The following is a 27,928-nucleotide window of genomic DNA, read 5'->3' on the forward strand; positions in this document are numbered from 1 at the left end:
TTCTAGGTATTTCAAATTTCTCGTCTTCCATTTTTTTTGTTTCTTCAATTTTATGGAACTCTTCGAATTTTCATTTTTAAATTTTCAGTTTTTCGATTTTCCGACAATTGGATGTTCCAAATTTTTAGATTTTGTAATTTTTCGGCTTGCAATTTCACGAGTTTTTAATTTTGAATTTTTCTGTCTTCAATATTCTGGTTTCATAATTTTTCGTATTTTTAATGTGACGTTTTTCGAATTTTCTATTTTTAGATTTTTTAATTTTTCGTTTTTCAATTTTAGATTTTTCAGTTTCTTGATTTTTCATTCTTGTTTTTTCAGGTTTTCGATTTGCAATTTACGAGTTTTCGAGTTTAAATTTATTTGAATTTTTCATTTTTTTTTTTGGAATTTGTCGTTTTGGTTTTCATTGTCTTTATTTCTTTAGTTTTTCGACTTTATATTGTTTTGTTCTTCAATTTTACATTCCTTCAATTTTTGGATTAGCGATTTTTCAATTATTCATTTTTCTTCCTTGAATTTTTACAATTTTTCAATGTTTGTAATTTTTCTATTCCTTTGTTTTTCATTTCAATTTTCGGCTTGCAAATTTTTGATTTGGGTTTATCATTTTCATACATTTTTCAGTTTTTCGTTTCTGCAATTTTTCGATTTGCAATTTTTTAAATTTCATTTTTTTCGTTTCTTCAATTTGTCGATATGCGACTCTTTGACCTTTCATTTTTAAATTTTTCAGTTTTTCGATTTGTAATTTTCACGATAAAATTTCTTAGTTTTTCAGTTTTTCGATATTTGAATTTTTCAATTTTTATATTTTGTAATTTTTCGATTTGAAGTTTTTTATTTCGGTTTTTCATTTTCGTTATTGCTTCAATTGTCCGATTTTTCAATTTTTAATTTTTCAATTTCATTGTTTTTCAATTTTTAATTTTTCAGTTTTTCAATGTTGTAGATTTTTGACTCAATGATTTTTCAATTCATTAATTTTTCCCCGTTTTAAAATTTCTCGATGTTTGGTTCTCCAGTGTTTTAATTTTTTTTGACCTTTCATTTTTAAATTTTTTAGTTTTTCGATTTGCTATTTTTACGTTAAAATTTCTTAGTTTTTCAGTTTTTCGATATTTGAATTTTGGGGAATCCAAAAACTCTAAAACTGAAAACAATTTCGATTTTCCACTTTTTTGATTTTGCAATTTTTTCCGAATTTTTGGTTTTTCAATTTTTAATTTTTCAGTTTTCCAATTTTTCGTGTACAAAAAATCGAAGTTTCTCAATTTTTCGTTCTTCAGTGTTTCGATTTTTCTTTTCTTAAGTTTTGCAATTTTTTGATTTAAAAATTTTTGGATTTTGCAATCACTTCTATTTTTTGGTTTTTCAACTTTTCGAATAAAAAAATGTAAAAATAAATTGCAAAAATGTAAAATTGAAAATTCAAAAATAGAAAACTGAAGGACATAAAATGAAAACTTTGAAAAATCTAAAAATTGGAAATTAAGAACTCGAAAAATTGAAGACAAGAAAAATTGAAAAATTGAAAGATCAAAAATTGTGAAACTACAAAACTGCAAAAGCGAAAAATTATAAAATAAAAAATTGAGGACTGAAAAGTTGAAGAACTGAATTAAAGAAAAGTTGTAAAATCGAAGAAATATTGAAAAAACGAAAAATTGAGAAATCGAGGGATTAAAAATTGAGAAACTTAAAAATCGAAAAGCGGCAAAATCGAAAAAACCAAAAATTGTAAAATCGAAATTAATTGAAAATTAAAGAAATTGGATAATTGAGGAAACCAAAAATTGCAGAAGTGAAAAATTTTGAAAATCGAGTAATTGAAAAATTAGGATTAAAAATTTGAAAAATTGAATACACAAAAAATTATAAAATCGAAAAAAAACATTGAAAAAATATAATAAAATGGGGAAAATTAAAATAAGAAAATCGAAAAAAAATTAAGAACTCTGAAAAATTGGAAAAAGGAAAATTTGAAAAATCGAAATTTTAAAATTGCGTGACTGATGTATGGAAAAATGAATAACAATAACATCGAAAAATTACAAAATTGAAAAATTGAATAAACGAAAAATGGACAAATTTGGAAGTCGAGAAATTTAAATTTAAACAAATTAAAGCAGCAAAGACGAAAAATCATGAAACTGAAACATAAAAAAATGGAAAAATAGAAAAAATAAAGGAAATGGAAAAACGAAAAAATGTGAAACAAAATGGGAAACATGAAAATAGAAAAATCGGGAAAATGAAAAATAAAAATCAAGAACTTTGAAAAATTGGAAGGAGGAAAATTTGAAAAATCGATTTGACTAAAGTAGTACAAGGATTTTTTTTTTTAGATTGGGGATAGTGGACGACGACCGGCCTAAAATCTATTTATAGTTTTTTTTTTTCGAATTCGGTTTTTAATTTTTATTTTTCAACTTTTCGAATCAAAAACATGCAAAAATTGCAAAACTGTCAAACTGAATAAACAAAAATGAAAAAATTCATCGAAAATTATTTCGACAGAACTTCCCTGGCCTCTGAAGTGCAGCCCAATAAATTCCCCATTATTTTTTATAGATATTCGGGTTTTCACTGTTCCGATTTTATATTTTTTTGTTGATAGTGTCATTTTTAAATTTTCAGTTTTTCGAATTTCCACCATCATTTGGAACATCCAAATTTTTAGATTTTGTGATTTTTCGACTTGCAATTTCACAAGTTTTCAATTTTGAGTTTCTCAGTTTTTAGATTTTTCATTTTTCAGTTTTGTAATTTTCTCTATCTTTTTTTATCGGTTTGTCAGTATTCTAGTTTTATAATTTTTCGTATTTTTAATGTGATATTTTTCGATTTTTCAACTTTTAGATTTTTTAATTTTTCGTTTTCTCAATTTTAGATTTTTCAGCTTCTTGATGTTTTATTTTTGTTTTTTCAGGTTTTCGATTTGCAATTTACGAGTTTTCAAGTTCAAATTTGCTTGAATTTGTCATCTTTTTTGGAATTTGTCGTTTTGGTTTTTCATTGTCTTTATTTCTTTAGTTGTTCGATTTTTTAATGTACCGATTTTATATTGTTTTGTTCAATTTTTCATTTCTTCAATTTTTGGATTAGCGATTTTTCAATTTTTCATTTTCCTTGCATTTTTAGGTTCTGCAATTTTTCGATTTAAAATTTCTGGAATCTAAAATTTTTACAATTTTTACAATTTTTCAATTTTTCAATGTTTATAATTTTTTGTTTTTCCAATCCCAATTTTTTCAGTTTTTCGTTTCTTCAATTTTTCGATTCCTTAGTTTTTCATTTTTTCGTTTCTGCAATTTTTCGATTTGCAATTTTTCATACTTCTAATATTTGTTGATTCGATTTTTCAGTTTCCCAATTTTTAATTTTTCGATTTTTCAATTTTCCAAGTTCTTGATTTGTATTTTTCATTTCCGTTTTCCCGAATTTATTTCAGAATTTTTCGGTTTTTCGTTTCTTTTATTTTTCAATGTTTTTTAAGGTTTTATAATCTTAAGTTTTTGTGATTTTTCAATTTCCTAATTTTTATTTTTTCAATTACCAATTTCCCGATTTTTGAATTTAAAAAAAAAATGTTTTTCGCTGTTTCAGATTTTCAGTTGCTCTTTTTCGATTTTTCAATTTGTAGAATTTTAATTTGACAATTTTTTATTATTAAATTTTTCAAATACAATATTTTTCAGTGTTAAGTACAATTTTGAGATTTTCTAATTTTACTCTGAAAATGTTCAAGTTTTCAATTTTTAATTTTTGGATTCCTCAGTTCTCCAATTTTCCGATTTCTTTAATTTCGTGTTCTCGATTTCGAAAATTCTCAATATTTAATGTTTCGATTTTTCGTTTCTTCAATTTTTCCAGCTCTTAATTTCCAATTTTTTGATTTTTCAAAGTTTTCATTTTATAATTTTTCTTTTTTTCATTTTTTGATTTTACAATTTTGCAATTTTTCCATTTTTTTGATTCGAAAAGTCGAAACATCGTAAAACTGAAAAATCGAAAAATTAAAAACCAAAAAAATGGAAAATCGATAAATTCCAAATCGAAGAACTGAAGAAACGAAAAATCGAAATATTGAGAAGCTAAAAATCGAGAAACTTAAAATCGAAAATTTTAATAAGTCGAAAATCGAATCGAATCGGAAAATTGGAAAATCAAAAAATTGGAAAAGCCCATATTTTCTAAAAGCAAAAAATTATAGAATATTCAAAATTGTAATGTGGAAAAATTGTAACATAAAGAGATCGAAAAATTGAAAACTTAAATGTGGAAAATTCGAATTAATGAGGAAAAATTGGAAAAGAGAAAATTTTTAAAACTTATACATATTGAATCAAAATCTGAAGAAATGAAAAAATGAAAAATCGAGAAACTGAAAAATTACAAATCGAAAAATTCAAAAATCCAAAAACTGAAAAATTTCACACTGAAAAAAAGAAAAATTAGGAAATTAGAACAACCGAAAAATTGAAAAATTTAAGAAAACAAAAAACTGAAACGGAAAAATTGAAGAAATGAAAAATTGGAAAACCGAAAAAATTAATGAATCGAAAAATTACAAAGAAAAAACGAATTGAAAAATGAAAAAGCCCAAAAATGTTAAAATCAAAAATTATAAAATGGTCCAAATTGTAATCTGGAAAAATTGAAAAATTAAATAAATGAAGAAAATTTTAAAGCCTAAAATTGAAAAATTGAAATGTTTTAAAAATTACAAATATAGTATTCTAGTTTTATAATTTTTCGTATTTTTAATGTGATATTTTTCGATTTTTCAGCTATTAGATTTTTTAATTTTTCGTTTTCCCAAATTTAGATGTTTTAGTTTCTTGATGTTTCATTTTTCTTTTTTCAGGTTTTCGATTTGCAATTTACGAGTTTTCAAGTTGTCGTTGCCGTTTTGAATTTGTCGTTTTGGTTTTTCATTGTTTTTATTTCTTTAGTTGTTCGATTTTTTAATATACCGATTTTATATTGTTGTGTTCAATTTTTTATTTCTTCAATTTTTGGATTAGCGATTTTTCAATTTTTCATTTTCCTTCCTTGAATTTACAATTATTACAATTTTTCAATTTTTCAATGTTTATAATTTTTTGTTTTTCCAATTCCAATTTTTTCAGTTCTTCGTTTCTTCAATTTTTCGAATCCTTAGTTTTTCATTTTTTCGTTTCTGCAATTTTTCGATTTGCAATTTTTAATTTTTCATTTTTTTTACCTTTCATTTTTAAATTTTTCAGTTTTTCGATTTTCAATTGTCACGTTAAAATTTCTTAGTTTTTCAGTTTTTCGATATTTGAATTTTTCAATTTTTATATTTTGTAATTTTTCGATTTGCAGTTTTTTATTTCGGTTTCATTTTCGTTATTTCTTCAATTGTTCGATTTTTCAATGTTCCGATTTTAATTTTTTAATTTTTTTGTTTCTTCAATTTTTCTTTCTGACATTTCTCGAATTTTCAATTTTTAATTGTTCAATTTCGTTTCGGTTTTTATTTTCTTTCGCTTTCTTTTTGAATTTTACGATTTTAAAATTTCTCACTCTTTCGAAAGACTTCTTGATTTTCTTATTCAATTTTTAATTTTTCAATTTTTCAATATTGGTGATTTTTGACTCTATAATTTTTCAATTCATTAATTTTTCCCTGTTTTAAAATTTCTTGATGTTTGGTTCTCCAGTGTTTGTAATTTTTCGATTTTCCACTCTTTCGATTTAGCAATTTTTTTAAGTTTTTTTTTGGATTTTTGATTATCAATTTTTTGGCTTTTCAACTTTTCGAAATAAAAAAAATGGAAAAATTGCAAAAATGTAAAATTGAAAATTCAAAAATGAAAATCGAGAAAAGAATAATTGATAAAGCTAATTTTTCTTTTAAGTTCGTGTTTCGATTCTTCGTTTTTTGAGCTCTTCGATTCGCAATTTTTTGATTTTCCACTTTTCGAATAAAAACTGAAAAAATTAAAAATTGAAAAATCGAGGAATCGAAAAATCAGAGACTAAAAATTTGAAAAACTGAATTAATGAATTATAATATTTTTTTAAGTTTCTCGATTTTTAGTTCTCCATTGTTTCGATTTTTCGTTTCTTGAGCTCTTCGATTTGCAATTTTTTGATTTTCAGAATTTTGGATTTTGCGATTTTTTCGACTTTTTACTTTGTCAACTTTTCGAATAAAAAAGTGTAAAAATAAATTGAAAAAATGTAAAATTGAAAAATCAAAAATGAAAAAGCGGAAGAATATAACATGAAAACTTTGAAAAATCCAAAAATTGGAAATTAAGAACTTGAAAATTTGAGAAAAGAATAATTGAAAAATTAAAATTTTTTATCAAGTTTCTCAATTTTTAGTTCTCCAGTGTTTCGATTCTTCGTTTCTTAAGCTTTTCGATTTGCAATTTTTTGATTTTCCACTTTTTCGATTTTGCCATTTTTTTCCGATTTTTTGGTTTTCAACTTTTCTAATAAAAGAAAATGGAAAAATTACAAGACATTAAAATGAAAAATTAAAAAATTAAAAAGCTGAAAGGTATAAAACGAAAACTGAGAAATCTAAAAATTGGAAGTTAAGAAATTAAAAATTTAAGAAAAGAAAAATTAAAAAATCTAAAGATTCAAAATTAAGTCACTTAAAAATCGAAAAAACAAAATATTGTTAAATCCAAATATTGAAAATTAAAGAAATCGGGAAATTGGATAATTGAGGAATCCAAAAATTCTAAAACTGAAAAAATTAAAAATTGAAAAATCGAGGAACTGAAAAATCAAAGACTGAAAATTTGAAAAACAGATTTAAAGAATTATAATTTTTCTTTTAAAGTTCTCGATTTTTAGTTCTCCAATGTTTCGATTTTTCGTTTCTTGAGCTCTCCGATTTGCAATTTTTCGATTTTCCACTTTTTCGATTTTGCAATTTTTTCCGATTTTTTGGTTTTCAACTTTTCTAATAAAAGAAAATGGAAAAATTACAAGACATTAAAATGAAAAATTAAAAAATTAAAAAGCTGAAAGGTATAAAACGAAAACTGAAAAATCTAAAAATTGGAAGTTAAGAACTTAAAAATTTAAGAAAAGAAAAATTAAAAAATCTAAAGATTAAAAATTAAGTCACTTAAAAATCGAAAAAACAAAATATTGTTAAATCCAAATATTGAAAATTAAAGAAATCGGGAAATTGGATAATTGAGGAATCCAAAAATTCTAAAACTGAAAAAATTAAAAATTGAAAAATCGAGGAACTGAAAATCAAAGACTGAAAATTTGAAAAACAGATTTAAAGAATTATAATTTTTCTTTTAAGGTTCTCGATTTTTAGTTCTCCAATGTTTCGATTTTTCGTTTCTTGAGCTCTCCGATTTGCAATTTTTCGATTTTCCACTTTTTCGATTTTGCAATTTTTTCCGAATTTTTGGTTTTTCAATTTTTAATTTCTCAGTTTTCCTACTTTTCGTATACAAAAAATCGAAAAATTGCAAAAATGTAAAATTGAAAAATCAAAGCGGAAAAATCTTGAAATTCGAAATTAATAACTTGAAAAATTGAGAAAAGAAAAATTAAAAAATCAAAATTTTCTATCAAGTTTCCCAATTTTTAGTTCTCCAGTGTTTCGATTTTTCGTTTCTTGAGTTCTTCGATTTGCAGTTTTTTGATTTTCAGATTTTTAAATTTTGCGATTTTTTCGACTTTTGGGTTTTTCAACTTTTCGACTAAAAAAATGTAAAAATAAATTACAAAAATGTAAAATTGAAAAATCAAAAACGAAAAAGCGGAAGGATATAAGATGAAAACTTTGAAAAATCTAAAACTTGGAAATTACGAACTTGAAAAATAGAAGACAAAAAAAATTGAAAATTGAAAGATCAAAAATTGTAAAACTCCAAAACCGAAAAATTATAAAATCGAAGGAATATTGAAAAAATAAAGGAAATGAGAAAACGAAATATTGAGGAATCGAAAAATTGAAAAATCGCAGGAATAAAAATTGAGAAACTTAAAAATCGAAAAGCTGCAAAATCGAAAAAACCAAACATTGTAAAATCGAAATTGATTGAAAAATTTTAAAATTGAAAAATCGAGTAGGTAACTGAAAAATTAAGGACTAAAAATTTGAAAAATTGAATATACAAAAAATTATAAAATCGAAAAAAGACATTGAAAAAATAGAAAAAAATGAAAAAAGGAAAATTATGAAATAAAATCGGGAAAATTAAAATAAAAAAATCGAGAAAAAAAAATCAAGAACTTTGAAAAATTGGAGAAAGGAAAATATGAAAAATCGAAAATTTAAAATTGCGAGACCGAAGCATGGAAAAATGAATAACAATAACATCGAAAAATCACAAAATTGAAAAATTGAAAAAAACGAAAAATGGACAATTTTGGAAGTCGAAAAATTGAAATTTAAAAAAATTAAGGCAGCAAAGACGAAAAATCTGAAACTGAAACATAAAAAAATTGAAAAATTGAAAAAATAAAGGAAATGGAAAAACGAAAAAAGGTGAAACAAAATGGGGAACAAGAAAATAGAAAAATCGAGAAAACGAAAAATAAAAATCAAGAACTTTGAAAAATTGGAAAAAGGAAAATTTGAAAAATCGAAAAATTAAATTTGCGAAACTGAAGAATCGTAAAATGAAAAAACTGTAATATCGAAAAATCGAAAAAATGAAAAAACGAAAAATGGACAAATTTGGAAGTCAAGAAATTGAAATTTAAAAAAATTAATGCAGCAAAGACGAAAAATCTGAAGCTGAAACATAAAAATGGAAAAATTGAAAAAATAAAGGAAATGGAAAAACGAAAAAATGTGAAACAAAATGGGGAACATGAAAATAGATAAATCGGGAAAATGAAAAATAAAAATCAAGAACTTGGAAAAAGGAAAATTTGGAAAATCGAAAAATAAATTTGCGAAACTGAAGTATCGTAAAATGAAAAAACTGCAATATCGAAAAATAAAAAAATAGAAAAATTGAAAAAACGAAAAATTTGGAAATCGAGAAATTGAAAAACTGAAAAAGATTAAAGCAGCAAAAACGAAAAATTATGAAACCGAGAAATAGAAAAATTGAAAGAATTAAAGGTAATGAAAAAACGAAACGGGAAAATGAAAAATAAAAATTCTACTTGAAAAATTGGAGAAAGAAAAATTTGAAAAATCGAAAAATTAAAACTGCGAAACTGAAGCATCGAAAAATGAAAAACTGCAATATCGAAAAATTGCAAAATTGAAATAAGGAAAAATTGAAAACTTTGGACGTCGGAAATTGAAAATTTGAAAAAATTAAAGCTGCAAAAACGCAAAATTTTGAAACCCAAACATCGAAAAATAAAAAAAATGCAAAAATAAAGGAAATGAGAAAACGAAAAAATATGATATAACATGAGCAAAATGAAAATTTAAAAATCTGGAAAATGAAAAAAAAATTCAAAAACTTGAAAAATTAAGAATATAAAGGGCGGGTGGGCGGGTCTAATACTTGCTAAGATAAGACCGATTTTTCCAAAAATTGTGAAACTACAAAATCGAAAAAGCGAAAAATTATAAAATAAAAAATCAAAGACTGAAAAGTTGAAGAACTGAATTAAAGAAAATGATAAAATCGAAGAAATATCAAAAAAATAAAGGAAATGAGAAAACGAAATATTGAAGAAACGAAAAATTGAAAAATCGAAGGAATAAAAATTGAGAAACTTCAAAATCGAAAAGCTGCAAAATCGAAAAACCAAACATTGTAAAATCGAAATTAATTGAAAATTAAAGAAATCGGAAAATTGGATAATTGAGGAAACCAAAAATTGCAGAATTGAAATATCGAGTAATTGAAAAATTAAGGATTGAAAATTTGAAAAATTGAATACACAAAAAATTATAAAGTCGCAAAAAACATTAAAAAAATAAAAAAAAAATGAGAAAAGGAAAATTGTGAAATTAAATCGGGAAAATGAAATAAAGAAATCACAGAAAGAATTAAAAATCAAGAACTTTGATAAATTGGAGAAAGAAAAATTGAAAAAACGAAAAATGGAAAAATTTGGAAGTCAAGAAATTGTAAAACTGAAAAAAATTAAAGCAGCAAAAACGAAAAATTATGAAATCAAAACATCGGAAAAATTGACAATATTAAAAAATAAAATCGGGAAAGTGAAAATTCATAAATCGGGAAAAGAATAATAAAAATCATGAATTTGAAAAATTGGAGAAAGGAAAATTTGAAAAATCGAAAAATTAAAACTGCTAAACTGAAGCATCGAAAAATCAAAAACTGTAATATCGAAAAATGGCAAAATTGAAATAAGGAAAAATTGAAAACTTTGGACGTCGAGAAATTGAAAATTTGAAAAAATTAAAGCAGCAAAAACGGAAAATTATGAAACCCAAACATTGAAAAACAGAAAAATTGCAAAAATAAAGGAAATGAGAAAACGAAAAAATATGATGTAACATCAGGAAAATGAAAATTTAAAAAATGGGTAAAATGAAAAATAAAATTAAAAAAATTGAAAAATTAAGAAAATAAAGGGTGGGTGGGCGGGTTTAATACTTGCTAAGATAAGACTTATTTTCAAATGGCATATCCTCTAAGAAAATAGAGGGTGGGTGGGCGGGCTAGTGCCTGCTAAGAGAAGACTGATTTTTCCAAAAATTATAAGTTTCCAAAATTATCTGTCTGATAAAAATCCGGATAGGCAACAAACAGACAAACAGATAGACAGACAGACAGACAGAAATGGGAGACCTATTTCTTCATACTCTAGGGCGATGGTCTCGTTTACATTACTTCCTAAGATTTATTTTTTAGAGAAGAAAAGGAAGAATTTTTACTTTAGGTTAGGCTTCAAATTGAAAATAAATGTAATACTAGACGATTATTATAGAAGAATTGTTGACAAAAGAAAAACCAGACATTTCATTTACCCACTCAAGATCAAGAAGAACAAATTTAGGACAAAAGGGAAGCAACAATTCAGAGTCAACAAAAAGACATCGTTATCAGTTTAACATTTTTAATTTTCCGCCAGCGAAAAAAGACCCCAATGAATAAAACTAACAGACCAAAAACATTATTTCTCGTTCGGGTGCCTCTAAAACCGTTATCGTTTAATTTAAAAGACGATCCCATTCACAGTCTGCATCCACTGCACCAAACATGCACAAGAATCGCATAAATCCGCTGCATGAACGGAAAAAAATCTGGTGGAAAAATTAATTATGGCTAAGGGCGTTTCGAAGTCCTCGCCAAGATTTTGCGCTCCATGCGATAGTTGATCATTATGTGTCTTGTCTTTTTATTTATTATAATTTTATGTGTCTATGTGTTCACAAAGCTTTGAACGATTCGAATGGAAATGCTGGCTGGAACAGATGAACCGCTTTTTGATTTATGGCACGATCTCAAATTGCCAAGTTTTATGAGTACGGCTCTGTGTCGTTGGGGTAACCGGAGGTATCGACAAAGCGCGTTCATTCATGAGGAGTCGTCGGGGTCCCGATGGGAGGAGAGCGAAGAAAGGAACAGTGTTGGATTACGTTGAATTCGCACCCACTCCGGTTTTAAGAGGCGTCGATTAATTTTCGTGGGGTTTTTAAACGCGTGACACGAACGAGTCGATAAATATTGACAGCGTAAAAGCGCACGTCGATGGAGTAGTTAATTTTTAAATATGACGTCACAGTCGGTGCAAATTTAGGGTGAATGAGGGCGTCTGGAATTTGTTACGCGAAAATCAAAACAAATGTCAAGGAGAAGGCAGGTGGGAGTTGGGCACATGAGCACGGCATAATTAAATACCCGAGTTTTTTGCCTCATTTATTTTAAATTAATTACTCCTTAGTAAGGTCAACTTTATTATGTTAAACAAGGGGTGAAAATGGCGAGAAATGAGACTATGAGAAGGAATATGAGTGTCTTAATTAAATGAGGTGCCTACATTATTTTTACTACGACCAATCACAATTATGTAATTTTTTATTCATTAACGCTTAATATTTTTCGAATTAGCTCGTCGAGGTCTAAATCGCAGTATTTTTTGAGGATTTTTAGACATCTTTTCAAAAATCTCAACTATTTTTTTGAAAACTACCTACGCAAATTTTCTTGTGGATTTTGAATCGTATAAGTTATTTTCGGCTTCATTTCGTCGAAAATTCCAACAATTTTTCAAGAATCGATGAATGAAAAGTGACAATTTTCGAGATTTTTAAATAAATTCAATTTCAAACTGGATTTTTCGAAAATCTTGGGTTGAGACCATTGACACTTTATAGTTTTCAAATCAGCTCGTCGAAATCTATATCCCCGGATTTTTTGGGGATTTTTAGACAACTTTTCAAAAATCTCTTTTTTTTTTAACTACCCAGACATTTTCTTGTAAATTTTGATTTCTGTAAGTTATTTTCACTCCACTTCGAAAAATTGTAAAACTGAAGACTCTAGGAGCTGAAAAATTAAAAAATAGCAGATTGTCAAAGTAAAAATTCTAGAAATTGAAAAATCGAAAAATTGGAAAAACGAAAATTTTAAAAATTAAAAATTCAAAAATCAAGTACCTGAAAAATCTGAAATTTGAAAGATCGGACAACTGCAAATAACAAACTGAAGAAACAAAAATTTGAAATTCTGAAAACTGAAAAATCGAAAAATTCAAATTATATATATAGAAATTCAAAAATTCAAAAATCGAAAAAACGCAAAATTGTAAAACGGGATAAATTCGAATAATTGAAAAAATAAAAAAAAAATCAAATGGAGACCAAAGTCGAAAAATCAAGAAAGGACAATTTTAAAGTTCAAAAATCATAGAAAGAAAAATTGAAAAATCCGGACATTCAGAGAATTGAAAAATCAAAAAAATCAAACTGAAACATCAGGAATTTAAGAAACATTGAAAAATTTCAAAATAAAGATCGAACAATTTTGATCATAAAAACGAAGCACTGAGAAACCATAAAATAGATAAACTGAAAAATCAAAACATCCAAAAAGTGAAAAATCGAAAAATTCAAAGAAATAAATTGAGACATCCAAAATTTAAAAAATTCAAAAATTTAAAAATGTCAAACTGAATACTCAAAAAATTCTAAAACCGAAAAGTGAAATAATTTCAAAATTTAATAATTGAAAGCTTGAAAAAAGCTGAAAATTAAAACATCTAAAATAAAAATGAAAAATTAAAAAATTGTAAATATCTAAAAATTAAAATGTCTGAAAATTTTAGGTCAAAAGATTGAAGAGAAAAATTTTGAAATTAAAAATTCAAAGTTGCAATAACCGAAAAATTGAAACATCGGAAAATTAATTAAATGTAGAATTTGGAAATCGAGGCAGTAAGAAATTAAAAAATTAAAAAAACTTAGAAACGAAAAAATCGGAAAATTTACAGAAATAAAAAATTGAAAAATCCAAAAGCTGCAAAATCATAAAATTTAAAAATTTCAAACTGAGTAATCGAAAAATCATAAAAATCCAGAAATTGGGAACGAAAAAATGGAAAAGTGAAAAATCGTAAAATCGAAAAACGGAAAAGTCGCAAACTTAAAAAACGACAATTTTAAAGTTCAAAAATTCAAAATTGTAAGAAATGAAAAGTCGAAAACTCGAAAAATACTAAAAATAGCAAAGTAAAGATCGACAAATTGTAGAAACGAAAAATTATTCATCTTAAAATAGAAAAATCGAAAAAATGTAAAGTTAAAAAATTCGAAGTTACAAAAACCGAAAACTTGAAAACTAGAAAAGTTCATCGAAAGAAAAATTGAAAAATCGGGACATTCAAAGAATTGAAAAATCAAAAAAGTCAAACTGAAGCGTCAAAACATCCAAAAACTGAAAAATCGAAAAATTTAAAGAAATGAAAAATCGGAAAACTAAAATATTTAATAAACAAAATTTAAGAATTTCAAACTAACTGCTTGAAAAATTATAAACGAAAGCGAAAAATGGAATTATTGAAAAACAAGAAAAAATCGAACAATTGAGAAGTCGCAAATTTAAAAAACCATAAATAAAAAATGAAAATGTAAAACTGAAAAGTGAAAAATTCCAATTTTGCAACTACCGGAAAATTGCAAATTTGCAACATTTAAAAAAATAAAAAATTGAGAAATCCAAAATTCAAAAAATTAAAAAATTTAAAAATGTCAAATTGTATACTCGAAAAATTCTAAAACCGAAAAGTGAAATAAATAAAAAATATCTGAAAATTTCAGATCAAAAGATTCAAAAGAAAAATTTTGAAATTGAAAAATTCAAAGTTGCAACTACCGAAAAATTGAGATATTGAAAAACTAATTAAATGTAGAATTTGGAAATCGAGACAGTAAGAAATTAAAAAATTTAAAAAACTCAGAAACTAAAAAATCGAAAAATTTGCAGAAATAAAAAATCGAAAATTTCAAACGCGGCAAAATCATAAAATTTAAAAATTTCAAACTGAATAATCGAAAAATCATAAAAGTCCAGAAATTAGGATCGAAAAAATGGAAAAGTGAAAAATCGTAAAATCGAAAAACAGAAAAGTCGCAAACTTAAAAAACGACAATTTTAAAGTTCAAAAATTCAAAATTACAAGAAATGAAAAGTCGAAAACTCGAAAAATTGTAAAAATGGCAAAGCAAAATTCGAAAAATTGTAGAAAAATTATTTATCTTAAAATAGAGATATCGAGAAAATGTAAAGTTGAAAAGTTCGAAGTTGCAAAAATCGGAACTTGAAATCTAGAAAAATTCATAAAAAGAAAAATTAAAAAATCGGGACATTCAGAGAGTTGAAAAATCAAAAAAGCCAAACTGAAACATCAGAAAATTAAGAATCATTGAAAAATTTCAAAAAAAGTTCGAAAAATTTTAATCACAAAAACGAAGCACTGAGAAATCATGAAATAGATAAACTGAAAAATCAAAACATCCAAAAATTGAAAAATCGAAAAATTTGAAGAAATGAAAAATCGGAAAACTAAAACATTTAATAGACAAAATTGAAAAATTTCAAACTAAATGCTTGAAATGGAAAAATGGAATTATTGAAAAACAAGAAAAATCGAACAATTGGGAAGTCGCTAATTTAAAAAACCATAAATAAAAAATTGAGAAATCCAAAATTCAAAAACTTCAAAAATTTAAAAATGTCAAATTGAATACTCGAAAAATTCTAAAACCGAAAAGTGAAATAATTGCAAAATTTAAATTATAAAAAGCTTGAAAAAAGCTGAAAATTGAAACATCTAAGATAAAAATCGAAAAATTCAAAAGCTGCAAAATCATACAATTTTAAAACTTCAAACTGAATGATCGAAAAATCATAAAATCGAAAAACAGAAAAGTCGCAAACTGAAAAGTTAAAAAATTCAAATTTGGAACAACCGAGAAATTGAAGATTTGAAAAAAAAAACGAAAAAATAAAATACAGAAAATTTGAAAAATTGAGAAGACCAAAATTGTGAAACTTAGTAAGTTAATAAAATGAAAAATCAAAACATTAAAAATTGAAAATAAAAAAAAATGCAATTCGAAAAATTGAAGAAACGAAAAATTAAAACTTTAAAAATTGAAAATTCAAAAATATGAAAAATTAAAGAAACGACAATTTTAAAGTTGAAAAAAGTTATAAAAATCGAAAAGTTGAAAACTAGAAAAATTCATGGAAAGAAAAATTGAAAAATCAGGACATTGAGAAAACGAAGAATTAGAAACCCTAGATATTAAAAATTTGAGCAATTTTAAGAAAGGAAAAATCGAAAAATCATTTGAAAATCATCAGAAATTAACTAATTCCAAATTGAATACTCGAAAAATGGCAAAATAAGGATGGACAAATTTTTTACATAAAAACGAAAAATTACGAAATCGTAAAATCGGAAAACTGAAAAATCGAAAAACCCAAATATTTAAAAACTCAAAAATTTGAATAGAGATGAATTTTAAAAACTTCAAGCATTCGACTCTCGAAAAATTGAAACAAGATCGAAGAATGAAATGCTTGAAAATTCTGAAAAATTGCGAACTTAAAAAAACGAAAAATAAAATATCGAAAAATTGAAAATTCGGAAAACTGCAAGGAAAAAATGAAAGAAATAAAATTTAGAAATGTTGAAAATGGTAAAACTCAAAAATTGAAAAAACGCAAAATTGTAAAATGGGATAAATTCGAAAAAGTGAGAAAATGAAAAGAGAACTATGTAATTTGAAAACTGAACACCTGTAAAATCAAAAAATTGAAGATAAGAAAAATTTTAAATTACAACAACTGAAACATTGAAAACTCGAAAAATTGATCGAAAGAAAAATTAAAAAATTGCAAAATAAATATCGAAAAGTGAAAATTGAAAAATCGAAAAATTTAAGGAAATGAAAAACTAAGAAATTCAAAAGTCAAAACCATTATAAAATGCAACAATATCAAATTGAATATTTGAAAATTTGCAAAATCGGTAATAATGGAAAAAAATAATTCAAAAACTTGAAAAATCGATAACTTGAAAAAGATGAAAAATTAAAATAGGTATATAACATGAAAACTGAAAAATAAAAAATAATAAAAAACTGGCAAATTGAAATGACGCAAAATTGCAACACTGAAAAATTGAATTAACGAAAAATTGAATGTCTAAAATTAAAAAATCAAAAAATGTAAAATTGAAAAAAGGTTTAAAAATTGAAGAGTTGCAAAATTTTCAAATTAAAAATTGGAAAAATCTAAAAATTCCAAATTGAACTCTCAAGAAAACTCGAAAAATATCAAATCGAAAAATTGAAGAAACGAAAAACTAAAACAAACGGTTTAAATATCGGAAAATTGTAGACATAAAAGTTGAAAAGTTGAAAATCTAGAAAATTGCAACAACGAAACATTGAAAATTTGAAAAGTTTAAGAAAGGAAAATTTAAAAAATTCAAAATTCAAAAAATTATAAAATTTAAGTATGTCAAATTGAATACTCGAATAATTGTAAAGCCGAAAGATAATCGGAAACTTGAGAAAAATGGAAAATTAAAATACCTATGTAAAATAAAAATTGAAAACCAAAAAAATTAAAAAAACTAAAATATCAAAAAATCAATCTGAAAATTTCAGAAAAGAAAATTTGAAGAGAAAAATTTTAAATTTACACAAAATTTGATAAAAGAAAAAACTAAAAGATATAAAATTGAAAACTCGGAAAAATGGAAAATGAGAAATTGAAGGAATAAAAAATTTAATAACTCGAAATTCAAAGTTGCAAAAAGTAAAAAGTGTGAAATTCAAAAATCGGAAAATTGTAAAAACGAAAAATTAAAATATAAAACTTTGAAATCGGAAAACTGAAGACATAAAAGTTGAAAAGGTGAAAAATTCAAAATTACAAAAACTCAAAAACTTAAAAATCGAGAAATTGTTGACACGAAAAATTTAAACAAACAAAAAATTGAAAAATTCAAAAAACTGTGAAATGAAAAAATTGCAAAATAAAAGTCGAAAAATAGAATCACTGCAAAATCGGAAAAATGAAAAACTAAAAAATCGAAAATTTGAAAAACCGAATAATTTTTCTCTTCCCAATTCTTCTGCGTCTAATGTCACTTTAAACACTACAATTACACAATAAGGGAGTTTAAGCATGATTTTCTTCAGTGAGGCCGTAACTCTAACAAACTTATAAGCTTGAGCAATTAACATTCCAACTACTTTTGTTCTCATATCGAACCACCTGTCACCAGAAGGTTCTCGACCATTTTCAAGTGGCTATCGTCGCATGTATCTGTGCAAATATTCTGGATGTAATATTTAAAAAATCTCGCAAAATTATCTAAATGTAACATTAATTTTTTAGAAAAACATACAAATAATTTAAAAATTCAGTGCGAAACAACCGCCAAAAAATCTTCTAAGTAAAACCGTGGCTAGCCGAAGCGATAATTTCAAGTATTAATTCCAGCGGCATAAATCACGATAAATAAGAATATAGTGGAAACAGATAAAGCTTTTAATTAGTAAACTAGACGACATTAAATCAAAATTCGGATTTAGCGAGGCATAAATTCCATTATTTCCGTTCAGATAACCCGACAACAAAAATTAAAAGTGCAATTATTCCACCTCACTGCGTTCGTTAATACAAAGTTTTAAAAATCACCGCGGAAATTTACGAATTATGTATTTAGCTTCGCTCCAAGCCAGTTATTTCCCATTTAATTTTTATATGTAAGTGGAGTCTTCCACAATTTTGTGTTGATTTTAAGAATGAAGCCCGACACAAAAAAATCTGGGTCAAAAATTAATTGACTTGTGGGTGTATGATTTCGTGAAAAATTCATTGAAAAATTTTACAGCGATTTAACAAAACGTCCTTTCGCCAACTGAAAATTCGCACACGCCGTACCTTCCAGAAGACGCCCACGCACCTAGTTAATGAAAGCCGGCTCAAAGTAAAAGCCCTTTTTTCGATGTAAAAAGTAAAACTCGGCAAAGAAATTGAAACGAAATTTTCCATACATCCTTTAAGCGAACAGATTACGCTAAAAAAATCGGCCGCTTTGTCCTCTTTAGAGCAACTGAAACGGATGAGTCAGAGGAGATCTCAAATATTGATAATCTCTCAGTACATCTCCACATCGCGTCTGAAACGAAAACGTGTCGTCTGCCGTTTGAAAGATGTAAATTTAATAAGTTCAAGTAACAATATTCTTCCCATTTCCTCCGTGTAATAAAATCGTGCCGTCAGTCTCCGCGCTAAATAATTCGAGAAAATTCCCGTCACACATGATACCAATCTATTTATCGAGCACTCGGCTCTCCCTCTAAAAAAATCAATTTCTCGCAAATTGTCCGTCTCGGAATGCACATAGCAACAATGTGGCGTTTAAACTGAGCCCGCGATTTAGGTCGCAAAGATGGGATTTTTTCGCGGGCTCGATCGTCTGGCGCCTCTTAGACACTTCGAGTTTCCTTTTAGAGAAAATTCCAGGTGTATTGACATTCAAAATAACAGCGGTTACCTTTATTCGAATAGGCCGAGCCCAGTTTCGTTTCATGGGAACGCGATAGTAGTGGACATAAATTGCTATTTTGCAATGGAATCGGATGCTGAAAATAAAGCGCATAAGAAGCGCATAAATTCGAGCGAGGGCCGAAAAAAGAGTAAATTATGAATGAGTAAGGGCGTTGCGAAGTCTTAGCCAAGATGTGGAGCTGCATGGGATTGCTGACCATTATGTCGCAGATCATTCTGGACGAATCAAACGACGTTGCGATTTTTTTATACCGATATGTTTAATTATGCCGTGCTCGTTTGATGCGACATGCGATCGCAGGCTTTGGATTCAACGGGTCTGGAATATGATGCTTAACAATTTACTGCTCGCAGCGATGTGTTGATTAATGGTGAAATTAACAAAGGTATTGTTACTACTATTATTTGATTCTCCGCTGACCCGGAAATAGCTGGCATTCAGGCAAGACTCCTATCAATACGGGCACTAAAACCAAGTACAGAATTACAGTAAACGAATCTTTGAATTCTAACAATAAAAACTGGAAAATTGAAAAATTCAAGAGTCCCAAAAATTGAAATACCAAAAAAATTGTTCACTTTTTAATTTTAGGAAGTTAGAATTTTTCAGTTTTTCAGTTATTGGAATTTAAAACTTTTTTATTTATTCAATTTTTTAATTTTTCGATGTTTCTATGTTACAGTTTTTTAAATTTTAGAATTTTGACGATTCTATATTAAGTACCTACTATTTCAATTTAACAATTTCTAGGATTTTCATTTTTTGGATTTTTAAGTTTGTAGAGTTTCGATTTTTTAATTTTTCGATTTTTCGTTTCTTCAGTTCAACGATTTGCAATTTTTCGTTTTAAAATTTCTTGAGTCATCAATTTTTTATTTTAAAATTTTTCGATTTTTTAATTTTTTTGTTTTTTTATTTCTGCGATATGCTTTTGTTCTTTATAGATTTCGCATTTTTGGCTCAAAAATTTCTGTAGTTTTCATGTTTAGTTTTTCCCTTTTTCTCATTTCTTCAAATTTTCTATTTGTAATTTTTGGTTCGAGTTTTCTATTTTCCTTATTTTTAGAATTTTTTGAATTTTCAATGTTTCGATTTTATAATTTCTTGTTTTACGAATTTCAAATTTTTTGTTTGTTTCTTCCGTTTTTTATTTGAAATTTTTAAATTTCTTATTTTTTTTTATTTCTTAAATACTTTATTTTTTCGTTTCTCCAATTTTTCGAGTTGCATTTTTTTTTAATTTTCAATTTTAAACTTTTTAATTTTTCAATTTATTAATTTATTCAGTTTCACAATTTTGGCCTTCCCAATTTTTAATTTTTCGGTATTTTACTTTTTCGTTTTTTTTTAAATCTCGGTTGTTCCAAATTTGAATTTTTTAACTTTTCAGTTTTTATTTGCAATTTTCCGAATTTTCAATTTTTCGTTTTTTAAGTTTGCGACTTCCGTTTTTCGATTTTACGATTTTTCACTTTTCTGTTTTTTCGTTCCCAATTTCTGGATTTTTATGATTTTTTTTGAAAATTTGCAATTTTTAAATTTTAGAATTTTGCAGGTTTTGAAATTTTCGATTTTTCATTTCTGTAAATTTTCCGATTTTTTAGTTTGAGTTTTTTTAATTTTTCAATTTCTTACCACCTCGATTTCCAAATTCTACATTTAATTAGTTTTTCGATATCTCAATTTTTCGGTTGTTGCAACTTTGAATTTTTCTATTTCAAAGTTTTTCTCTTCAATCTTTTGATCTGAAATTTTCAGACATTTTAATTTTTAGATATTTTGATTTTTTTAATTTTTCGTTTTTATTTCAGTTTTTTCAAGCTTTCAATTATTTAAATTTTGCAATTATTTTACTTTCTGGTTTTAGAATTTTTCGAGTATACAATTTGACATTTTTAAATTTTTGAATTTTTTGAATTTTGGATTTCTCAATTTTTTATTTTTTTAAATGTCGCAAATTTGCAATTTTCCGGTGGTTGCAAAATTGGAATTTTAAGATAAATAATTTTTCGTTTCTACAATTTTTCGATCTTTACTTTGCTATTTTACAATTTTTCGGTTTGGTTTCCATTTGAATTTTTTTTCTTTTTTCAATTTTTCGAATTTATTCCATTTTACAATTTTGGGTTTTTTCGATTTTTGAATTTTTAATTTCTATGTAATTTTAATTTTTCGATTTTTCAGTTTTTCAGTTTTTCAAATTTTTGTTTCTTCAGTTTGTTTTCCGATTTTTGGATTTTTAGAAATTTATTTTTCCCTCTTTCAAATTTCACATTTTTCAGTTGCTTGATTTTTTAATTTTTAGTTTTTAAAATTTTCGGTTTTCCAATTTTTCGATTTTTCAATTTCTAGAATTTTTAAACTGACAATGTTGCTATTTTCGAAAAATCCGGTTTGAAATTGGAAATGAAGCCGATTTTTGAAAAGTCAAAAAAATCCTCAAAAAATACAGGGATTTAGACCTCGACGATTTTTTAAGTTTTTCAATTATTTTTTCCATTATTACCGATTTTACAAATTTTCAAATCAAATTCAACAATATCAAGTATTTTGAATTTTTCAGTTTTTGAAATCAAATTCAACAATATCAAACATTCAATTTGATATTGTTGAATTTTATAATGTTTTTGACTTTTGAATTTCTTAGTTTTTCATTTTTTTCAATTTTTCGATTTTTCAATTTATACGCATTTTCAATTTTTCAGTTTTTCGATTTTAAGATTTTTAAATTTTTGTTTTTACAATTTCCACTTTTCGATATTTATTTTGCAATTTTTTATTTTTTTTTTCGATCAATTTTTCGAGTTTTCAATGTTTAAGTTGTTGCACTTTGAAATTTTTTGTAACTTCAATTTTTCGATTTTACAGGTTTTCAGTTTTCAAATTAATTTTTTTCATTTTCGCACTTTTTCAAATTTATCCCATTGTACAGCTTTGCGGTTTTGAAATTTTCGATTTTTTAGTTTTTCATTTTTCCGATTTTGCAGTCATTCTATTTTTCGACTTTTATTTAGCAATTTTTTCTTTTTGCAATTTTTTCAAGTTTTCAATTTTTAGTTTCTACAAATTTTTCGATTTTTAAAATTTTTCATGTCGTAAATTTCCCGATTTTTAATTTTTTGAGCTTTTGTATTTTTGAATTTTTCACCTTTACAACGTTTATGTCTTCAGTTTTCCGATTCCAAAGTTTTATATTTTAATTTTTCGTTTTTACAATTTTCCGATTTTTAAATTTTACACTTTTTACTTTTTGCAACTTTCAATTTTTCAGTTATTAAATTTTTTATTCCTTCAATTTCTCATTTTCCATTTTCCGAGTTTTCAATTTTTATATCTTTTAGTTTTTTCTTTTATCAAATTTTGTGTAACTTCAAAATTTTTCTCTTCAAATTTTTTTTCTGAAATTTTCAGAATAATTTTCGGATATTTTAGTTTTTTTAATTTTTTTGGTCTTCAATTTTTCCGCTTTTCAATTTTTATTTTACATAGGTATTTTAATTTTCCATTTTTTCTCAAGTTTCCGATTATTTTTCGGCTTTACAATTATTCGAGTATTCAATTTGACATCCTTAAATTTTATAATTTTTTGAATTTTGGATTTTTTAAATTTTCCTATCTTTAAACGTTTCAAATTTTCAGTGTTTCGTTGGTGAAACTTTGAATTTTTCAACTTTTCAGTTTTTTATTCCTTCAATTTTTTATTTGCAATTTTCCACATTTTTAACTTTTCGACTTTTATGTCTTCAATTTTCCGATATTTAAACCGTTTGTGTTAGTTTTTCGTTTCTTCAATTTTTCGATTTCATATTTTTCGAGTTTTCTTGAGAATTCTCTTCGATTTTCAAACCTTTCTTCAATTTTACATTTTTTCGATTTTTTAATTTTAAATATTTATTTTTTCGTTAATTCAATTTTTCTATTTTACAATTTTTCTTGTTGCATTCTTTTAGTTTTCAATTTGAAACTTTTTAATTTTTCAGTTTTGCAATTTTGCGTAATTTCAATTTGTCAGTTTTTCATTTTTTTATTTTTCAGTTTTCATGTAATATATTTTAATTTTCCGTTATTTCTAAGTTTCCGATTTTTCAAGTTTTTCAATTATTTTTTCCATTATTACCGATTTTACAAATTTTCAAATATTCAATTTGATATTATTGAATTTTATAATGTTTTTGACTTTTGAATTTTTTAGTATTTCAATTCTTTAAATTTTCCGATTTTTCAATTTATAAGTATTTTTAATTTTTCAGCTTTTCGATTTTAAGATTTTTCAATTTTTGTTTTTACAATTCCCACTTTTCGATATTTTTTTTGCAATTTTTTTGATTTTTCGATCAATTTTTCGAGTTTTCAGGTTTCCGATTTTGCGATTTCGTAATTTTTCGTTTTTATTAAAAAATTTGTTCATTCTTATTTTGCAATTTAGCTTGAAATTATTTAATTTTCTGACGATTTTCAAATGATTTTTCGATTTTTCCTTTCTTAAAATTGCTCCATTTTTTAATATCTAGTGTTTTTAATTTTTCGTTTTCTCAATATCCTGATTTTTCAATTTTTCTTTCCATGAATTTTTCTAGTTTTCAATTTTTCGATTTTTATAACTTTTTTCAACTTTAAAATTGTCGTTTCTTTAATTTTTCATATTTTTGGATTTTTAATTTTAATGCTACGATTGCATCGTTTGGAGTTTTCATTTTAAAATTTTTCAGTTCTCCGATTTTCCAAGTTGTGGATATTTCAGTTTTTTGAGTTTGCAATTTTTCGATTTGCAGTCTCGCGAGTTTTCAATATTTAATTTTTCAGTTTTTTTAATTTTACAATTTTCCATTTCTTCAATTTTTGGATTTGCAATATTTTGTTTCGGTTTTCTATTTCCTTTTTATTCAATGTTTCGGTTTTCAATGTTCCGATTTTTTAATTTTTTCCTTTTTTCATTGTCAAATTTTTCAGTTTTTGGATTTTTCAATTTTTCGATTTGCAATTTTTCAGTTTGTAATTTTTCGATTTTTCAACATTTAGATTTTTTTAATTTCTCGTATCTGCAATTTTAGACTTTTCATTTGCCCGACTTTTCAATTTTTCGTTTCTTCAATTTATTGAATTGCAGCTTTTCTAGTTTTCATGTGAAATATGTACCTATCTGATAGAAGTCATAATTAAAATTTTTATTTTTTTCAATTTTAATTTTTCGATTTTAATTTTTCAATGTCTCGATATCCAAATTTTCAATTTTTCGATGTTTCGATGTTATAGTTTTTTAAATTTTAGTATTTTGACGATTCTATAATAAGTACTATTTCAATTTAACAATTTCTAGGTTTTTCAGTTTTTGGGTTGGATTCGGTTTTTCTTCTTTCCAATTTTTCGATTTATTAATTTTTTCGATTTTTAAGTCTGTCAAATTTTAGTTTTTTAATCTTTCGATTTTTCGTTTCTTCAGTTCTTCGATTTTTTAATTTTTCCTTTTTTCATTGTGGATTTTTCAATTTTTCGATTTTTCAATATTTAGATTTTTTTAATTTCTCGTATTTTCAATTTTAGACTTTTCATTTTTCCGACTTTTCAATTTTTCGTTCCTTCAATTTATTGAATTGCAGCTTTTCTAGTTTTCATTTGAAATATGTATCTGATAATTAAAATTTTGATTTTTTTCAATTTTAATTTTTCGGAATTTTTCAGTGTTGCAATTATTATTGGATTTTAAAACTTCTTTATTTATTCAATTTTTCCATTTTTCAATTTCTCGATATTTACTTTTTTAATTGTTCGGTCTTTCTATGTACAATTTTTTGAATTTACAATTCTGATGATTTTTAGATTTTACACAATTTTTCGGTTTATTATTTTTTAATTTTTAAATACATATGTCGATTTATGGTTTTTGAATGTTTTGATTTTTAGTTTCTTCAATTCTTTGATTTGCAATTTTTAGATTTCTCACTTTTCCGATTGTGTCATTTTTTGTGTCCATTTTTTATTTTCTTTATTTCTTCAATTATTCGATTTTTCAATGTTTCGATTTTATATTTTTTGTTTTTTCCATTTTAATTTTTTCAATTTTTCGTTTCTTCAATTTTTCAATTTTTTATTTTGTTTGTTTCTTCAGTTCTTAGATATTGTCACTTTGCATTCTCTTGAGTTTTTAATTTTTAATTTTTAGTTTTTCAATTCTTTAATTTTTCATTTTTACAATTTTGCGATTTTTCAATCTTTGGATTTTTAATTTTTTATTTTACCAGTTTCAGTTTTTTCAATTTATCATTGCTTCAATTTTTCCATTTGGCATTTTCCAATTTTGATATATGCATGAGTTTTCATTTTTAATTTTTCTATTTTTTATGTTTTTATGTTACAGTTTTCGAATTTTACAATTTGACGATTCTTTAATATTTCAATTTTACAATTTTTGGGTTTTTCAAATTTTCAATTCGATTCGGTTTTTCTTCTTTCCAATTATTAAGTCTGTCGTTTTTTAGTTTTTCAATGTTTGGATTTTTGGTTTCTTCAGTTCTTCGATTTTCAATTTTTCGGTTTAAAATATCTTGTTTTTCAACTTTTAATTTTTTCGATTTTTCGATTTTTGAAGTTTTAGTTTTTTGCGTCTTCAATTTTTTGATTTTGCAATTTTTGGTTTTAAAATTTCTCGAGATTTCATACGTAAATTTTTTACTTTTTCTCATTTCTTCAAATTTTCGATTTGTAATCTTTGGTTTGGGTTTTTTATTTTCCTTAATCTTAGAATTTTTCGAGTTTTCAATGTTTCGATTTTATAATTTCTTGTTCTAGCATTTTCAATTTTTGTAAATTTTGCGTTTTTTGTATTTTTATTTTTTGAAATTCTTCATTTTTTTGCTTCTTCAATTCTACGATATGCATTTTCGAGTTTTCGTTTCAAAATTTTGGATGTTTCAATTTTTTGATTTTGCAAATTTTTAGTTTGCAGTTTACCGAGTGTTCAAGATTTAATTTTTCAGTTTTTAGACTTTTCAGTTTTTATTCGGATTTTAGAATTTTTCAATCTATCAATTACTGGATTTTAAAACTTCTTCATTGATTCGATTTTTCCATTTAATTTTCTAATTTTTCGATCTTGAGAATTGAGAAAACAAAAATCTAATTTTTCTTTAAACTTCTCCATTTTTAGTTCTTCAGTGTTTCGATTTTTTGTTTCGATTTGCAATTTTTAGATTTTCCACTTTCCATTTTGCCATTTTTCATTTCGATTTTTTTTTCTTCTTTATTTCTTCAATTATTCGATTTTTCAATTTTTCATTTTGTTTGTTTCCTCTTTGATATTGCCATTTTTCGGTTTAAAATTTCTTGAGTTTTGAATTTTTAATTTTTCAATTTTTCAGTTCTTTAATTCTTTATTTTTTCGAATTTTCAACTTGCAATTTTTGGTTTTGGTTTTTTCTTTTCTATATTTTTACAATTTTTCGATTTTTCAAAGTCTGGATTTTAATTTTTTGTCTCTCCAATTTCAGTTTTTTTAAATTTATCGTTCTTCAATTTTTTGATTTGCCATTTTTCAATTCTTCATTTTTTGTTTGTCCAATTTTGTGATATGCATGAGTTTTTTTTTTTAAATTTTTCTACTTTTCGATTTTCCAAAATTTGGATTTTCGGTTTGTAATTTCAAGAGTTTTCAGTATTTAACTTTTTTAATTTTTAGATTTTTCAATTTTCATTTCTTCATTTTTTCGATTGGCAATTTTCCGGTGTTCAATTTTTCGATTTTTCAATTTTTAGATTTTTTAATTATTCGCATTTTCAATTTTAGATTTTTCGGTTTCTCGATTTTTCAATTTTTTGTTTCTTCAATTTTTGGGCTTCAATTTTTCTCGTTTTCGTTTTAAATATGGGTCGAGTAGCAGTTGGAATTATGATTTTTAAAAATGTTCACGTTTTCAATTGCAGGATTTTAGAATTTTTCGATTCATAATTTTGTTTTATTTTTAACTTGCCCGATTTTTAGTTTTTTTTTCTTCAGTTCTTCGATCTGAAATTTTTCGACATTGCAATTTTTTCTTTTTTCAGTTTTTCTTAGACGATCTTTTGCGTTTTCCTATTTAAAAAATTGAAGAATCGAAAAATTGAAAAGCCAAAAAAATTGAGAAACTCATAAATCAAAAAAGCGCAAAATCGAGAAAACGAAATATTGTAAAATCGAAAAATTGAAAATTTAAAAATCAACTAAAAGTACTAAAGCTAGAGCAAACAAATTCTAAAAATTCATAAATCGCAAAATTATAAATTGAAAAATTCAGGAAAAAATTTGTTCGAGCCACCTGCACGGCGGCTCTCTCACCCGACTGCAGCGAATTTCTTAATCACCCAATGTGAGGGTGCGGCACCCTTTTGTGGGGCCAAGTCTTTATAATTAGGTATAGTTTGTAAAAATAGGAGAGTAAGAATTTGGACTTGAGACTGTTAACATCGTACAAATATACATATTCAAGCGCCACCGTATTTTTATTGTATTTATTACAATTGGTCCTTCGAGTTATCGCAACATATATTTGGTCCGATCGAGTCGGATAGTGAATCAGCGATTGTGTTTTGGGTGAAACAATCCCGTACTTCAACAATTTTGTGTCTTGGGTGAAACAATCCCGTACTTCCAACAATTTTGTGTTTTGGGTGAAACAATCCCGTATTTGCAATTGTGTTTTGGGGCGAAACAAACCCGCAGCAAGAATAACAGTGTTAGTGGCGAATTCAGAATCAACAGCAAGATTTCCACAACGAAACAGGTGGAAAAATCACGAGAAAAATCGTAGATAACAGCAGCACATCAGGTTAGTGGTCATTGCTTCCCTCAAGTCCTACTCCAATTTTTACCGTATACATTTCTTCGTGCGATAGTTTAAACATCAGTAATTCAAATTTTATACGTACTTAATTCGTTTTGTGGTGCTTAAACGATTTAGAA

The 27,928-nt window shown here is 25.1% G+C and overlaps 1 protein-coding gene across 1 annotated transcript in view; it reads left to right on the plus strand.

The window, feature by feature from the left end:
- Nucleotides 1–27,928, plus strand: part of LOC135136813 (uncharacterized) — a 33,784-nt gene that overhangs the window by 689 nt on the left and 5,167 nt on the right. The gene's annotated exons all lie outside the window — the stretch shown is intronic.

Source organism: Zophobas morio, unplaced genomic scaffold (assembly GCF_036711695.1).
Source record: "Zophobas morio isolate AGI-343-1 ecotype UQ-CSIRO unplaced genomic scaffold, CSIRO_AGI_Zmor_V1 ptg000027l, whole genome shotgun sequence".
Lineage (NCBI taxonomy): Eukaryota > Metazoa > Arthropoda > Insecta > Coleoptera > Tenebrionidae > Zophobas > Zophobas morio.